At 38.9% G+C, this 15,424-nt stretch overlaps 1 protein-coding gene across 5 annotated transcripts in view; it reads right to left on the bottom strand.

Annotated features, from left to right (window-relative positions):
* The window catches only part of LOC122562539 (leucine-rich repeat and immunoglobulin-like domain-containing nogo receptor-interacting protein 2), a 727,031-nt gene that overhangs the window by 316,523 nt on the left and 395,084 nt on the right, over positions 1 to 15,424 (bottom strand). For 4 of the 5 annotated variants that reach the window (XM_043715455.1, XM_043715460.1, XM_043715469.1 and 1 more), the window contains one exon: positions 8,577 to 8,666. The exons of the other annotated variant lie outside the window; for it this stretch is intronic. The gene's annotated coding sequence lies outside the window, so the exon portion shown is untranslated. The remainder of the gene's footprint in view (positions 1 to 8,576; positions 8,667 to 15,424) is intronic. 5 annotated transcript variants of the gene reach the window in all.

Here is a 15,424-nt window from a genome sequence, read left to right as displayed (position 1 = left end):
TGATCATGATATGTTACTTTTGTGGAAGGTTGGCTGTATCAGCATTACTGTCATACTTGCTACATTACAGCAATGACAACAACTCAGTCTGCAGGCTTCTGACTCCTTGCTACTTAGCCACAGCAGGAGCTTTCTATTTCCCTTCTTTGGTATTCCGGAAGCCCACCCATCTCACAGCAGCATGGTGGCTCAGTGGTTAGCACTGCTGCCTCATAGTGCTAGGGACTCATGTTTGATTCCACCCTTGGCTGACTGTCTGTGTGGAGTTTTCATATTGTCCCTGTGCCTGCGTGCGTTTCTTCTGTGCGCTCTGGTTTCCTCCCACAGTACAAAGATGTGTGGGTTAGGTGGATTGACCATGCCAAATTGCCCATAGTGTCCTGGGATGTGCAGTTTACGTGAATTAGCCATGGGAGGCTGGCTTTAGAATAAGTTCTTGCTTATTTGGGAAGCATATGCTTGATTTTGACCATTTTAAAAAAATCCTATTTCCTTATCAGTGCCACATTATGGCATAGATTAGATTAGATTAGATTTCCGACACTGTGGAAACAGGCCCTTTGTCCCAAACAGTCCACACCGACCCTCCAAAGAGCAACCCACCCAGATCCATTTTCGTCTCACTAATGCACCTAACCTACACATCCCTGAACACTACAGGCAACTTAGCCAATTCACCTGACTTGCACATCTTTGGACTGTGGGAGGAAACCAGGGTACCTGGAGGAAACCCACGCAGACACGGGGAAAATGTGCAAACACCACACAGACAGTTGGCAGAGGCTGAAATCGAACCTGGGACACTGGTGCTGTGAGGCAGCGGTGCTAACCACTGAGCCACTGTGCCGCCCACTTGAGAAATTTGGGACAACATTAATAGTCACATGGACAAATGTAGGCTAATTAAAAAGAACCAGCAAGGGAGAATCATCTTTATCTACATTATTGAAGAATTTTGATAAGGTAACAGAAAGGTTTGATGAGGACAATTGTCTTCATGTGGTGTACATGGTCTTTCTAAAGGGAGTAAATGTAATGCTGCAAAACAGACTAAGTAAAATTGGAGGTAAAGGAATATTAATACGAACTTGGCTGAAACAGACCATGGAAACATCTGAACATCTGACTCTGAGACTGTGGATTTGGCTGCTGTGCTATGGACCTCACTGAAAGCTGGTGAAGCTCACCTGCTAATTAAGGAATTTTCAATGGACAACAACAACTTTCTGGCATTTCCATAACTAAGCCCTCACCACGTGCCCTCATTTTTTGGCAGCCAGTTCCCAGAAATCAGAAGTTTTCCTTACTTTCTTTCGATTTCCTAAGAGGTGTCTCTAAATTTGATTTCAATTGTGTTACCCCCATAGTAGCAATAAAGTTTCTATAGTTCGAAGCTATAATCCTTGACAGGCTCACTTGACAACTCTTTCCTTTGAGAGAATGCAGCTTCATTCTCAGTCATGCTGTGATAGGATGCTGGAATCTCATTTATTTTAGCATATTTTTCAGCACTGGATTTTGCTGGGCAGTACTACTTAGGCACTACATCAAAAGCATCTGACCTTATTGCAATGAGGAAAATACTAACTTTATCCTCATTACCAAATTCAATTGCTTTTATTCAACTGTCCGGCCTTCATTCATAATTATTACACTCATTTTTTGAACCCCCCCCCCCACCCGTCTTCTGTGCCATTATGACAGGAAACAGAAAGTAGTGGTTAATGTCTATTTTTCAGGTTAATGGAAGCTTTGGAGTGGAGTTCTTTAGGGATCAGTGTTGGGACCATGCTTTTCCTGAAATATATTAATGATGTAGACTTTGGGTTACAAGGCACAAATTCAAATTGTTTGCATAACACAAAACTTGGAAGCATTATGAACCGAGAAGACAATACAGTAAAATTTGAAGAAGGACAAGTAGGGGAATAAGTGGCAGATGACTTTCAATCCAGAAGAGTGGGAGGTGATCCATTTTGTCACAAGAAACAAAATGTGTAACATCAAGTATATCACTCCAAAAGAGCATGTAAAAACAAAGTGATCTCGGTGTATATATTTGCATGAAATCATTGATGGTGGCAGCACAAATTGAGAGAATAGTTAATAAAACACATTGCATCTCAGGCTTTCTGAATATGGGCACAGAATACAAGAGAAAGAAGTTAAATTGAATTTGTGTGGGACACTAGCCTCAGCTGGAGTACTGTGTCTGGTTGAAGGAGAATGTGTACATATGGCTTCCACGGATGGAGGATTTCAGTTATGAAGACAGATTGCACAAATTAATACAGTTTACTTTGTAAAAGAGAAGGTCAAGTTCAAGTATTCAAAGGCATGAGAGGTCTGCACATAGTAAATAATGAGAAAATGTTCCCAATCAGAGGACGGGAAAAATTTCTGGCTGTAACAGCTGCTCCTTTTCTGAGGTATTTTAGGTGCTGGAGGTGATTTCCTCGAATTCCAAGAGCAATAGTTACTGTTTTATATGCTGTTGGAATGTTTTGGAACTTTGGGAAAAAAAAGTCAAAACAACAGCAGTTTTAAAAAGGAGAAGAACAGACAAAGGAAGCACATGGTGAGGTCAGTGCAGGAGAGAGGGAGAAAGAAATTGACACAGAAGTGAACCTGCATCATACTGCCTTTGCTGTTTGAACTCATGTATTGCCGGACATCCAAGTGTGTCTGGGAAAATTAACAAACAGTGAAATTTGCAACTAATCTTGGAGGAACTGCTCGGTGAAGTTCACAGCACAGAAGCAAATAAGTGTATTGTTTTTAAGTGGGACCTATGGTAAGTCTGCAGTAGTGAATAGAGTGGGTTCTTTTTGGATTATATGTTTTTTGAGATATGTCTCTTGATTAAACTAAAATATAAGCCATAACTATTAATTTAACCTGGGACAGGTTTTTGTAGAGGAAAAATAAAGTGTTATTTTCTGTGTCTGTAGATTGTAAAGGAACAAAAATGACCTTTAGTAGAGTGATATGCACTTCTTGTCAGATGTGGGACTTTAAAGAGAGGTTAAGGGTTACTATGGATTACATCTGCAATAAATGCTGTTGGTTGCAAATCTTATCAGATCAAATGGATCGGTTGGAGAGACAGTTAGAAGCAATGAGGAATTTGCAACAGCAACAGTATGTGATGGATGGCAGTTATAGGAAGGGGGGGAGGGGGAAGTCTCAGGTACAGTCAAATAGATGGATTAACTCCAGGAAAGGTAAGAGAGGTAGACAGGTAGTGCAAGAGCCTTCTGTGGCTACACCCATTTCAAACAAGAATCCTGTAGGGGGCGATGGATTCTCAGGGGAATGTAGCATGAACAGCCAAGCTTCTGGTATTGAGGCTGGCTCTAATGCAATGAGGGGTACATCGGGTTCCAAGAGATCAATTGTGCTTGGGGACTCTCTAGTCCGAGGAACAGACAGACGTTTCTGTGGCCAGCAGTGAAAAATCAGAACGGTGTGTTGCTTCCCTGATGTCAGCATCAAGGGTGTTTTAGAGAGGGTGCACAATGTTCTCAAGGGGGAGAGGGGCCAGCAAGAGGTCATTGTCCGCATTGGAACCAACGACATAGGTAGGGAAAAGGTTGAGATTCTGAAGGGAGATTATAGAGAGTTAGTCAAGAATTTAAAAAGGAGGTCCTCAAGAGTAGTAATATCTGGACTACTCCCAGTGCTACGGGCTAGTGAAGGCAAGAAGGATAGTGCAGATGAATGCATGGCTGAGGAGCTGGTGTATGGGAGAAGGATTCACATTTTGGGGTCGAAGTGACTGTAAAAGAAGGACGGTTTGCACCTAAATTGGAAGGAGACTAATATACTGGCGGGGAGATTTGCTAGAACTGCTCGGGAGGATTTAAATTAGTAAGGTTGTGGATGTACCTACTAGAGAAGGTGCAAAACTTGACCTACTCTTGGGAAATAAGGCAGGGCAGGTGGCTGAGTGTCAGTGGGGTAGCACTTTGGGGCCAGCGACCATAATTCTATTAGTTTTAAAAGATTAATGGCAGAGGATAGACCAGGTCTAAAAATTGAAGTTCTAAATTGGAGAAAGGCCAATTTTGACGGTATTAGGCAAGAACTTTCAAAAGCTGATTGGGGGCAGATGTTCGCAGGTAAAAGGATGGCTTGAAAATGGGAAGCCTTCAGGAATGAGATAACGAGAATCCAGAGAAAGTATATTTCTGTTAGGGTTAAAAGAAAGACTGGAGATAATAAATGAGTATTTTGCATCAGTATTTGCTGTGGAAAAGGACATGGAAGATATAGGAAGCAGAGAAATAGATGGTGACACCTTGCAAAATGTCCATATTGCAGAGGAGGAAGTGCTGGACGTCTTGAAATGCATAAAGGTTAATAAATCCCCAGAAACTGATCAGGTGTACGTGAGAACTCTGGGGGAAGCTAGAGAAGTGATTGCTGGGCCCCTTGCTGAGATATTTGTATCATCGATAGTCACAGGTGAGGTGCCGGAAGACTGGAGGTTGGCTAACGTGGTGCCACTGTTTAAGAAGGGTGGTAAGGGCATGCCAGGGAACTATAGACCGGTGAGCCTGACGTCAGTAGTGGGCAAGTTGTTGGAGGGAATCCTGAGGGACAGGATGTACATGTATTTGAAAAGGCAAGGACTGATTAGAGATAGTCAACATGCTTTGTGCGTGGGAAATCATTTCTCACAAACTTGATTGAGTTTTTTGAAGAAGTAACAAAGAGGATTGAAGAGGGCAGAGCGGTAGATGTGATCTATATGGACTTCAGTAAGGCATTCAACAAGGTTCCCCATGGGAAATTGGTTAGCAAGGTTAGATCTCACGGAATAAAGGGAGAACTAGCCATTTGGATACAGAACTGGCTCAAAGATAGAAGACAGAGGGTAGTGGTGGTGGGGTGCTGGGTCCTCTACTGTTTGTCATTTACATAAATGATTTGGATGTGAGCATAAGAGGTACAGTTAGTAAGTTTGCAGATGACACCAAAATTGGAGGTGTAGTGGACAGCGAAGAGGGTTACCTCAGGCTACAACAGGATCTGGACCAGATGGGCCAATGGGCTGAGAAGTGACAAATGGAGTTTCATTCAGATAAATGCGAGGTGCTGCATTTTGGGAAAGCAAATCTTAGCAGGACTTATATACTTTATGGCAAGGTCCTAGGGAGTGTTGCTGAACAAAGAGACCTTGGAGTGCAGGTTCATAGCTCCTTGAAAATGGAGTCGCAGGTAGATAGGATAGTGAAGGCGGCGCTTGGTCTGCTTTCCTTTATTGGTCAGAGTATTGAGTACAGGAGTTGGGAGGTCATGTTGCGGCTAGACAGGACATTGGTTAGGCCACTGTTGGAATATTGCGTGCAATTCTGGTCTCCTTCCTATCGGAAAGATGTTGTGAAACTTGAAAGGATTCAGAAAAGATTTGCAAGCATATTGCCAGGGTTGGAGGATTTGAGCTACAGGGAAAGGCTGAACATGCTGGGGCTGTTTTCCCTGGAGCGTCGAAGGTTGAGGGGTGACCTTATAGAGGTTTACAAAATCATGAGGGGCATGGATAGGGTAAATAGGCAAAGTCTTTTCCCTGGGGTCATGGACCCCAGAACTAGAGGGCATAGGTTTAGGGTGAGGATGGCAAGATATAAGAGAGACCTAAGGGGCAACCTTTTCACTCAGAGGGTGGTATGTGTATGGAATGAGCTGCCAGAGGAAGTGGTGGAGGCTAATACAATTGGAATATTTAAAAGGCATTTGGATGAGTATATGAATAGGAAGGGTTCGGAGGGATATGGGCCATGTACTGGCGGGTGGGACTAGATTGGGTTGGGATATCTGGTCGATATGGACCAAAGGGTATGTTTCCATGCTCATCTCTATGACTCTATGATTGAGGTTGAGAAAGTGATTCGTAAAAAAAGCATTGTGTAACCAATTTTTACCACTGACCACCATGCTGTGTGGAACCATCTATAGTATTGTTCCCCAGAGTATGGTTTTACTGTCACAATCCTCTTTTGGGGTAAGGATCTATTGTTAGAAGAAAACCACTCAGCAATCTCATGAGAGGATGTTACATCTTAAACAGAATGTACTTATTTCATGTTGGAGTGTCCAAGTTGCACTGGTTTGATAGAGGAGGAGACCTACTCTCTCATTGTCTGAGCGTTCCTAAACTGTTCTCCACCAGGTCTGTATGACAACACCATTGCAAATGGTGCTCAAGGCATTCCTCAGTATTAGCCCTTTTAGACTATTATACCATTATTCAAGTAGAAACAAAAGTGAGGTGGAATAAAAATCATGCAGCAAGGAGTTAGGACCTAGAAGCCACTTTTTACAAGTGACATGGAGCCAGGTGCAAAGCACTCAAAAGGGATTAAGATGGTTATTTGAAAATGAAGAAGTTGCAGGGTGACACAGAGAAGGCTGCGGGATGGTACAAGGTGAGATATTCCTTTCAGCTAGTGCAGACATGATAGACTGAATGGCCTCCTTCTGTGCTACAACAATTTTGTGAAATTGGTGACATAACAATGAAATTCTGCAAGCAAGATTTTTGGATGTTTGCACAATCTCAGTTGTGAAAGTTCAAAACATATTTGTAACGTACTGTAAGGATTAATCATATTGTCAGACGGCCTTTTCAGATGGAAGAGCGAATATAATGTACAGCAACATGGCCAGTTAAAGCAGTTATTTTCAGTTTGAAACACCACAGGAATATGGCAACAAGGAAGGGATGATTTTTTTCATTTGAAATAATCAAGAACTTGAGAATATTGTGACACATGCCTGGAACCCCTGTAGGTATATTTGTTTGTGTTTTGAAAGTCTCAAAAGATTGCTTCCTGTGTGTGCTGCATTCACGAGCAGTGAGGTAGCATAAACTAGGCAGTGTGGATGCTATTGCACTTCAGCAGCATTTATGTGCATGAACTATGAACAGGTGTAAGTTAGTGTTGAATGGTATGTAATTGAATGGAAAAATGGCACAGAAGGCATTGCAGGAACAATGGGGGGGGGGGGGGGGGGGTCAAAAACAAGTGGAATAACTAGGAATGAAGGCCTCACATTTGAATGAAAGCAAATGAATTTGGTAATGAGGATAAAGTTAGTATTTTCCTCATTGCAATAAGGTCAGACACTTTCAAGGTAGTGCCACCCAGCAGATTTCAGTGCTGTAAAATACACTAAATTAAATGAGACCCCAGCATCCTATCAAAGCATGGCTGAGAATGAAACTGCATTGAGTGCTTCATTCTCTCAACGGAAAGAGTTGTCAAGTGAGACTGTCAAGGAATAAAGCGTTGAACTATAGAAACTTTATTGCTACTATGGGGCTAACACAAAATTGAAATCAAACTTAGAGACACCTCTTTGGAAATCTAAAGGAATTAAGTAAAACTGCTGATTTCAGGGAACCAGCTGCCAAAACAAATGAGGGCATGTGGTGAGGGCTGAGTTATGGAAATGCCAGAAAATTGTTGTTGTCCATTGGAAATGAATCCTTTATCCCTAGATTAGCAGGTGAGCTTCATCAGCTTTCAGTGAGGTCTACGCCACAGCAGCCAAATCCACAGTCTCAGAGTCAGAAGCTCAAATGTTTCCATGGTCACCACCCACCAGCTAAATTCCTTAACTTCCAATGAAAATGCCTCACCAGTGGTAGTAGAGGAAACAGTGAAGTACCAGATCATAGTCATGCTCCATTCAATCAGACAAAGAGTTGTATTAGGACAAAATTTTATTGTTTGGGATATTCTTGTACACTACTACCACAGTGTACAAGAATGTGATGGAACAGGTACGAAGTTAAATGGAAAGAGGGTGCTGCCTTTGGGGTAACATTCTAATTAGCAGAGAGACAGAGAAAGAGCACAGTTTAAATTTAATGAAATTCTAAATCAACTGCAAGAGTATGGCAAAGCTAAAAAGCCCAAATGATACTTCATAAAGTTAAATATAATGAATCTCATTCACCAAATAGATAGTGATGGTATCCACTCAATATATGAGAAGCTTGAGGGGATTTTGAAAGCAAAGTGACTAGAGTACAATGAAGACTTTATAGTATTACAGAACTATCATTGTGAACATGTGAAATTCATTCCTGTTAATACATTCGATCTACTGAATCAACAGCCCAAAGATGAAATAGATTGGGAGCAGTCAATGGAGTGCCAGAGGCATTTGAAGTAGTTGAGAAAGTACTGACCACTGATACTGCTTTGACCTACTATAATCTGAAGAATAACTAGTTTTACTATGTGCGTGATGATGAAGTGAAATGGTGGGTGAAAAGTGATAGTACGTCAATGGTAAAACTAAACTCATTTGCTACTGAAAACTATCTCACATCTTTTTACCTCTAGCCTTGTCTACTCTAACACATTTTTGGCTGGAATTTTCTAATGCTCCTATTAAATGCTCAACATAAGTTGTAAGATAATGTGACAAAGCTTATAGCATGTGCTTCATGGACATTGACAAAATCAGAACAAATTGAGAAACAGGTGTTAGCCATCAGACATGGTGTGACAAGATTCTATAAATAAATATAAAGTAGGAAATTTACATTGTTAACTTACCACCAAATCCTTCTGATCTTATTTAGTTGAAATAAGGGTCACCATCTGCAGTGCAGCTCAGCCTCAGAGGTAAGCATTGATTTTGATGGCCTATCAATATAATATTAAATAGAGTAAGCCAAATTATGCAAATGCAAACATCTTTAAGGTTCATTAAGAGAACATGGAGATGTTCCTTGTGAAAACAGTAGCAAGAAGCTATTTCTGGTCTCCAATAAGAGGACAGATTTTTGGAGAACTGTCTTCAAATGAGAAATTACACACCATTTCATGGTAAAACAGGAAAAAATCATGAGAATTAGTACGTATCTATTCTTCCAAATGGAAGGGAAAGAATACCTAGCTTTGGTCAAGAACTCTAAGAAAGTGGATAAGTGTTGAATCTATGTCTACTATCACAGGTGGAAAAAACTGAAAAGATTTTGAGAACTTAGTTTACAATTTAGAGTACCAGAAGTGTTGGCATTAGACAATGGCATGCAGTTTACATCAGAAGGTTTAGAAATATTTCTGATTAAGACTGAAGTCAAAAATAAGCTAGCACCACCATATTACATGGAGTGGAATGATATTATGGAAACACAGCTTGCAATAAATATTTCCAGAGTTATACACTAGATGTGTGTGTTTCCCATTAACACAGGACACTTTTTGTTCTCTTACAAAACACTTGTACCATCTTCAGCAGGTTGCTCACAATTCATGTTTCAACATGCTCCGAGAAAGAAAGTTAGTTTGTCTGAAGGCTATAGAAACATGAGAGAAAAGCAACACAAAATGAAGATGAGTCATGATGCACGAGACCTGAACCTTAGGGTTCAGTGCTGGTCAAACATTTATGGTGTAAGACCATCAAGGTGATAAAAAGTTTGCCCCTGGAGCTGTAAAGAAACTAAGTGCACTCACTTGTTGAGTGAATCTTACAGAGAGACTATATTGGTACCAGGTAGATCATTAGCTTGAATGAAGAAATCTGATGACTGGATTGCATGATAACTCTTTTACAGCACAAAGCCCTGTTGTTTCAAAGTGAAAGTGAGAATGACAGTGAAAGTCATGAAGAAACCGAACATTTGCAAATATTAAAGAATCTGCTGTTGCAACAAAGTGGGTTGGCATTTTTGGTGAGAACAATCAGCCAATGTTACATTCCCAACTATTAAATGGAGTTGGTAGTCAAACATCAAAATTGATGGTTGACACACAGGCAAAGAATATTGAGAGCATGATGATTTTTTACTCTAATGAGGGCTGAATTTTTGTGAGGCTGCCCTCTGTGTTCAAAGTGTGACTACATTGCACAAAAAGGTTTGACAATACTATGGCTTTGAGAGGTGTATTTTATTCTAATTAGTTTTTTAAAGACAGGTTTTAAGGCAGAGGTAGCAAACTGTTTATTGAAAGCTAACAAACTGAACATCTTTTGAGGCCTTTCTTTTAACAATTTATGAAAAGAAGAAACCTGAATGGATGGGGTAAGCTCTCTCAGAAGCAGAATTTTTAGTTTTTAGCCAGTTGTTGCTGGGTCTTGACACTGAGTAGAAGCTGCAGTACATCTCTCCCTGCTACTCTCTCTCTCAGAGTTTTCTCTTGCTGCAGAATCCCAAGTTTTCATGGGATTCCTGCATTTAACTTCTCACTTCTACACTTCTTTGCCATGCCTTAAAATGAGAAGACTAACTCATGGTGCCATTGTTCCATTATCTTCAAACACACCCGTAGCCTTTACCAGTGCAAGATATAGGACTATAATCATAGTATTTTCAAACTTGATTATTCTGTCTCTGTGAGTAGACATAGAATTTTTTCTCTCCCTAATACCTTAATGTTCCATTCCAATGAGTTCTGAAGAAAGGTCACTTGACCCGAAATGTTAATTATGCTTTCTCTCCATGGATGTTGCCAGAGTTATTGAATTTCTCTAGCAATTTCTGTTTTCATTTCAGATTTCCAGCATCCATAGTTCTTTGATCTTTTTCACTCCCAACGTTCCACGTTCCTCAACTCAACCCTAACCATAGTTGCCTTGCTAAAATACTGGATCCAAAGTACACATGGTATTAATAGATATACCTACTCAGAATATGACAAAAACACTGGCTCCTCTTTCTCAGAAGTAAAATTATTTAGTACATTATTAAAATAAAATTCAATGTATTCAATCCACCAAAAATAAAATTGAAAAACATTTTGACTTATTCAATCACAGTGAACCATTGGCCTGACAACATATTGTGCACTAGAATCAAGTAATCATATAATACAGCCCACTGTGTGTGATGCATCAGCTCTATTGTTCAAAGACTTCTCTTCTCCCTACTCAGTACAGCTCAAGAGATTGGCCTTCAAATCAAAAATGTTGCATCAATGAGCACAGGTATCATTCTCGTGCCATCACACGATTACAATCTTGCAACCTAATGCAGGCAGTGTCTCAAAACTAGCGACCCAAGGACCAAGTCAATGCCTGATTTCAGATCTTACCAGATTTAAAAAATAAACTGAAATTGAATTCAATGAATCAGAGACTCAAAAAAATCGAGAGAATACACTTATTGTTTCAGTAAATTTTAAAAAATAGCACAATTTTGAAGAATTAATGCTTTAAAAAAAATAAAGTAGGTAAAGCTAACTTGCAGATTGTGCTCGATTCAAAGTGCTTGCATAAAGCAGGATAAGATGGAATGTCAAAGATCACTTGGACCACTCAGTGCAGGACAACTAGTATGGCACACCACTACATCAACACCTAGATGAGTTGTTCTAGTAAGTTACTTTACCCATTTATAAATGATCAAAATTGATGTACAACAGCTTATTTAAATGACTGGGTATTGGACAACTCAGTTTTTGGATAGCTAGATTTGACACACTGTGCCTATAAACTCATCACCTTAACGCTGGTAGCTTTTGACCTGCACTTAATGCACTACTTAATGCCAATGCATTACTTTATAGTCCGCAAAGTTGCCTAATTTTATCTTTTGTTTGCTTCCCAATAAGAACTGTGACCTGCAATTTGAATGCAAGAAAAATGGAGGTTGACAACCATCTGCGATCACCACCTGACCTGGGATAATATAGAGCAATTTCACTAATAGACTTGTGTTCCTGCAAAAACATCACAACACTAACAGATTACAACAGAGATTATGCTTAATGCAATTTATGATATCCTGAGGTTGTGAAAGGCTCTATATAAATTCCAGTCTTTATTTTTAAAGGATGGTGTCACGTTCAGATTTACTGTTATACCAGATCCATCAGTAAGATCATTCATAATACAGATCTAATGCAATTTCTTTTAAATGTCATGTTCAAAGCTATTGTATTTTTTTTAAATTTGGAGGTTTAATTGATTTGTATATTTTTAGAAAATTGTACATTAGGAACAATAAAGGGAAAGATACTTGTATAGAAATAACAAAATAAAATAATATGCCCATATTACAAGTTACATCCTGCCAGCTCAGCATAATAAATCTATCCATATTCAAGAGTTTAAGATTTGAGGATTCTTTATGCTGTTGTTGTATTAGTTTCCATTCATAATGTCACTTGATGTGTTACGCATGGAATCAATGACATTTGTGTATCATAGTTTCAAAAGGTTATTTATGAGGTTTTAATGTGCCAGTGATCATTAGGATTCCAAAATAGTAGCTACATTTCAGAAGTCCTTCATTGAGCCTAAAATGCATAATAATATACTGAGGTTGCTGGAGGCATTTAAAAAAAGGCAATCTTTTTTCGCTTTACTTCCTCAATTGGCATACAGACAGAAAACAATGGAAATATGTAAGTGATTACAAATCAGAGGACACCAATTGAAACTCTAAATCATGAGTTGGAGTTCAAGCTGTTCATTATTATTTGCAAGTTGAAATGAGTTCACCTTAGGACTGAGTTATCTATTATTTTATATTATATTTAGAAGAATGAATTTTGTTTTCTAATTGATTACTTTCTTGGTAGTTGAAATAGTGAGGGCAATACTGTATGCAGATGATACACAAAACATTCTAAATATCAGAACTTAATTTAACGTTGATAACTGGGGAACAGCTAACCAGAATATTCCATCCTGCAAAAATAATCCATCTCCAGCAGCAGTCCTCCGTTAGATGATAAGAGAGGGTATCAATTGGCTCAATGGCCTGTACTGCAGGGGATTATACAGCAAGTGTTTAAACAGTCATACTAGCTTACTCCTCTTTAATGTTAAAGATGATATTAGCACTCTTCAGAAAAACAAATCTCCATTGTTTCTTGCTGTTGCTTTTTATCAGAAGAAATTTACATCAGAATGCCAATATCATGAAGAAGCAGCTGTAACAATATTATGGAACCTCAGCTAAAACATATTAAGGCCCAATTTAAGAAAATGAAATTGCCTTGTGCAATACTAGTAGAAATGCATTAACAAATTTGTCAGTAATAGCATTCAGCACGATTTCAATCTATGAGTTTTTCCTTTGGATGTCTCCCATTTGAAGTGTATGGAGGCTACAAGAGAAAAATATTACCTTACATGAACATTATCACCAGAGATTTAAAATCAGAGCTTTTTTATAGATTTAAACTTATTTATGAAAAGTCAAACTGATGATTCAAGAAATAAAAATTCAATTTCGGAAAAAGTGAACTTTTGGATTCATCAAGACGAGAAATGCCAATGTTCAAACAAAAAAGAGATTTTGACTTTTGACATCTACCAGACTAAGTAGCACATTGATTCACAAAGCTTATTCCACTGTGCTTCAAACAATGTCACAGAACAGCAATGGTACAAAGACGAGTTTCAAAAAGTTGAAAGCCTGACATAAAACAGATCTTGCTCAATACAAACATGCACATTAGGAGCAGGAATAGGCCAATCAGCCCTTCAAGTCAGATCCACCTTTCAATAAGATGGTGGCTGATTATCTATTTCACATTCCATCTACCTCTGATAACCTCCACTGAGCTGCCCCCTATCCTTCTCCATCATCACCAACCCCCACCTTGCACCCCTCACCCCCATCATCACCATTAGCTCACTAATGAAATGGAGGAATTCAAATGATTTGGGTTGTCCTGCACGAACAAGTGCAAATGGTAATGCAAAGCTCTCTCCCAAAAAGACTTTCTCTCAATATCCTCAAAATAATGGATTCAAATAGACCATCTAAAAGCCAACCTTGTACATGCAAGCCCTTCAAAACAAAGGCTCAACTTAAAATGCATTGAGAAATCATATACAAATTCTTAATTTTAAAAATCATAGTACATTACCCCTTGGGCTTCTGTTTTCTGAACAGACTACTGACCTACTTAATTGTTTATGGTAATTACATTCCCTTTATTTTGAATTCTAATTCAAAAAATTATCACAAATGCTGAGTTAGATGAAGAATTCCTAATGGTTACAGTTATCAATAAGAGCTGATTACCAGTGTTTTAGTTAAGATTTGAAATTAATTTCCAGGAGTTCAACTCACCAACTCACTGTTGAACATGGATCATGAGAATCTGTGGTGTTGTTTAAGATTGTAGTTATTCATTTACATTATACTACAATGTTAAGAAATGAAGTCACATTGTGAGGTGATATGCTATTTTCCTTTAATGGGAAACCAGGCTGAGTTATTTATTATCCATTCTGAAATAAGGTTTTATTACATTTGTTCATGGGATGTGGTAGTCAGTAGTTAGGTTAAAATTAATTGTCCATCCCTAGTGGACGGTTAATATTCAACTATATTCAGAGTCTGGAGTTACACACGGGCAAGTATGACAGATTTGCTTCCCTAAAGGACATTCATGAACCAGATGGGGGTTTACAACAATTCATAGTGGTTCATAGTCACTATTAGACCATTTATTTAATCAAATGAAAATAGTTCAATTCATTCTTTTGGGAACATAACAATACATAACAATAGATGAAGATTTTCATTTATTTTCCAACACAATCCAATGTCTTCCAGCTAATACAACAGCCAGTACTTTGGTTGTAAATGAACATTTCTTGACAACAATTCTCTGACTTGATGTGATCCCTCACTCCTCCACAAACCTTGGAGAATTTCCACCTCCTCTTTGATATGTCCACGTAGGCCTTTTATATGAAACCTAGCCTTCACAGTCACATTGCTGAATTGAATGCCTGTGATTTATAGGTTGTTGTATATTGTGACTTAACTCAGCTTCTTTCTAAGCAGAACTCGCATAGCTGTCAGAGAATGAAGATGTTCATCCCATCTGTATGCAATGGATCTGAGCGCATGTGTCACACATGAATGAGCAATGCTGTGATAATTATATACCACCCACTCTCTGATTATTAATTCAGTGAATTCTTTTCAATGGATTCCTTGACTGTGGTGTGACTGAATAAAGTATAAAGTCAGTATCTGTAGTTGTCAATCAATCAGTCTCATAAAGACCCTCAGTTTTGAACTTTTCTCCAAGGGATAAAAAGAGAAAAATACTGCTTGAAATACTCAGCAGGTCAAAAAGTATCTGATCAGACACAAAAAAAAGACTTAAAGATTCAAGATCAGTTTTCATTAAAAACCATTAGCCTATAATGTTAACACCACTTCTCTTACCACAGAAGTTACAACTTTGCTGAGTATTTATATTCATGCCCCCATAAGAATGGTCTCGGGCTTTCCATTTCTTCCTGGAAAAATCGGCCTGAACCATCCCCCATCCATCAACACCATCCTCTACCTGGCTGAGCTCATTCTCACCCTGAACAACTTATCTTTTAACACTTTTCACTTTCTTCAGGGTCAGAAGTCACACAACACCAGGTTATAGTCCAACAGGTTTATTTGAAATCACAAGTTTTTGGAGCTCTG

Source organism: Chiloscyllium plagiosum, chromosome 2, assembly GCF_004010195.1.
Source record: "Chiloscyllium plagiosum isolate BGI_BamShark_2017 chromosome 2, ASM401019v2, whole genome shotgun sequence".
Taxonomy (NCBI): Eukaryota; Metazoa; Chordata; class Chondrichthyes; order Orectolobiformes; family Hemiscylliidae; genus Chiloscyllium; species Chiloscyllium plagiosum.
This window is presented reverse-complemented; position numbering and strand designations above follow the sequence as displayed.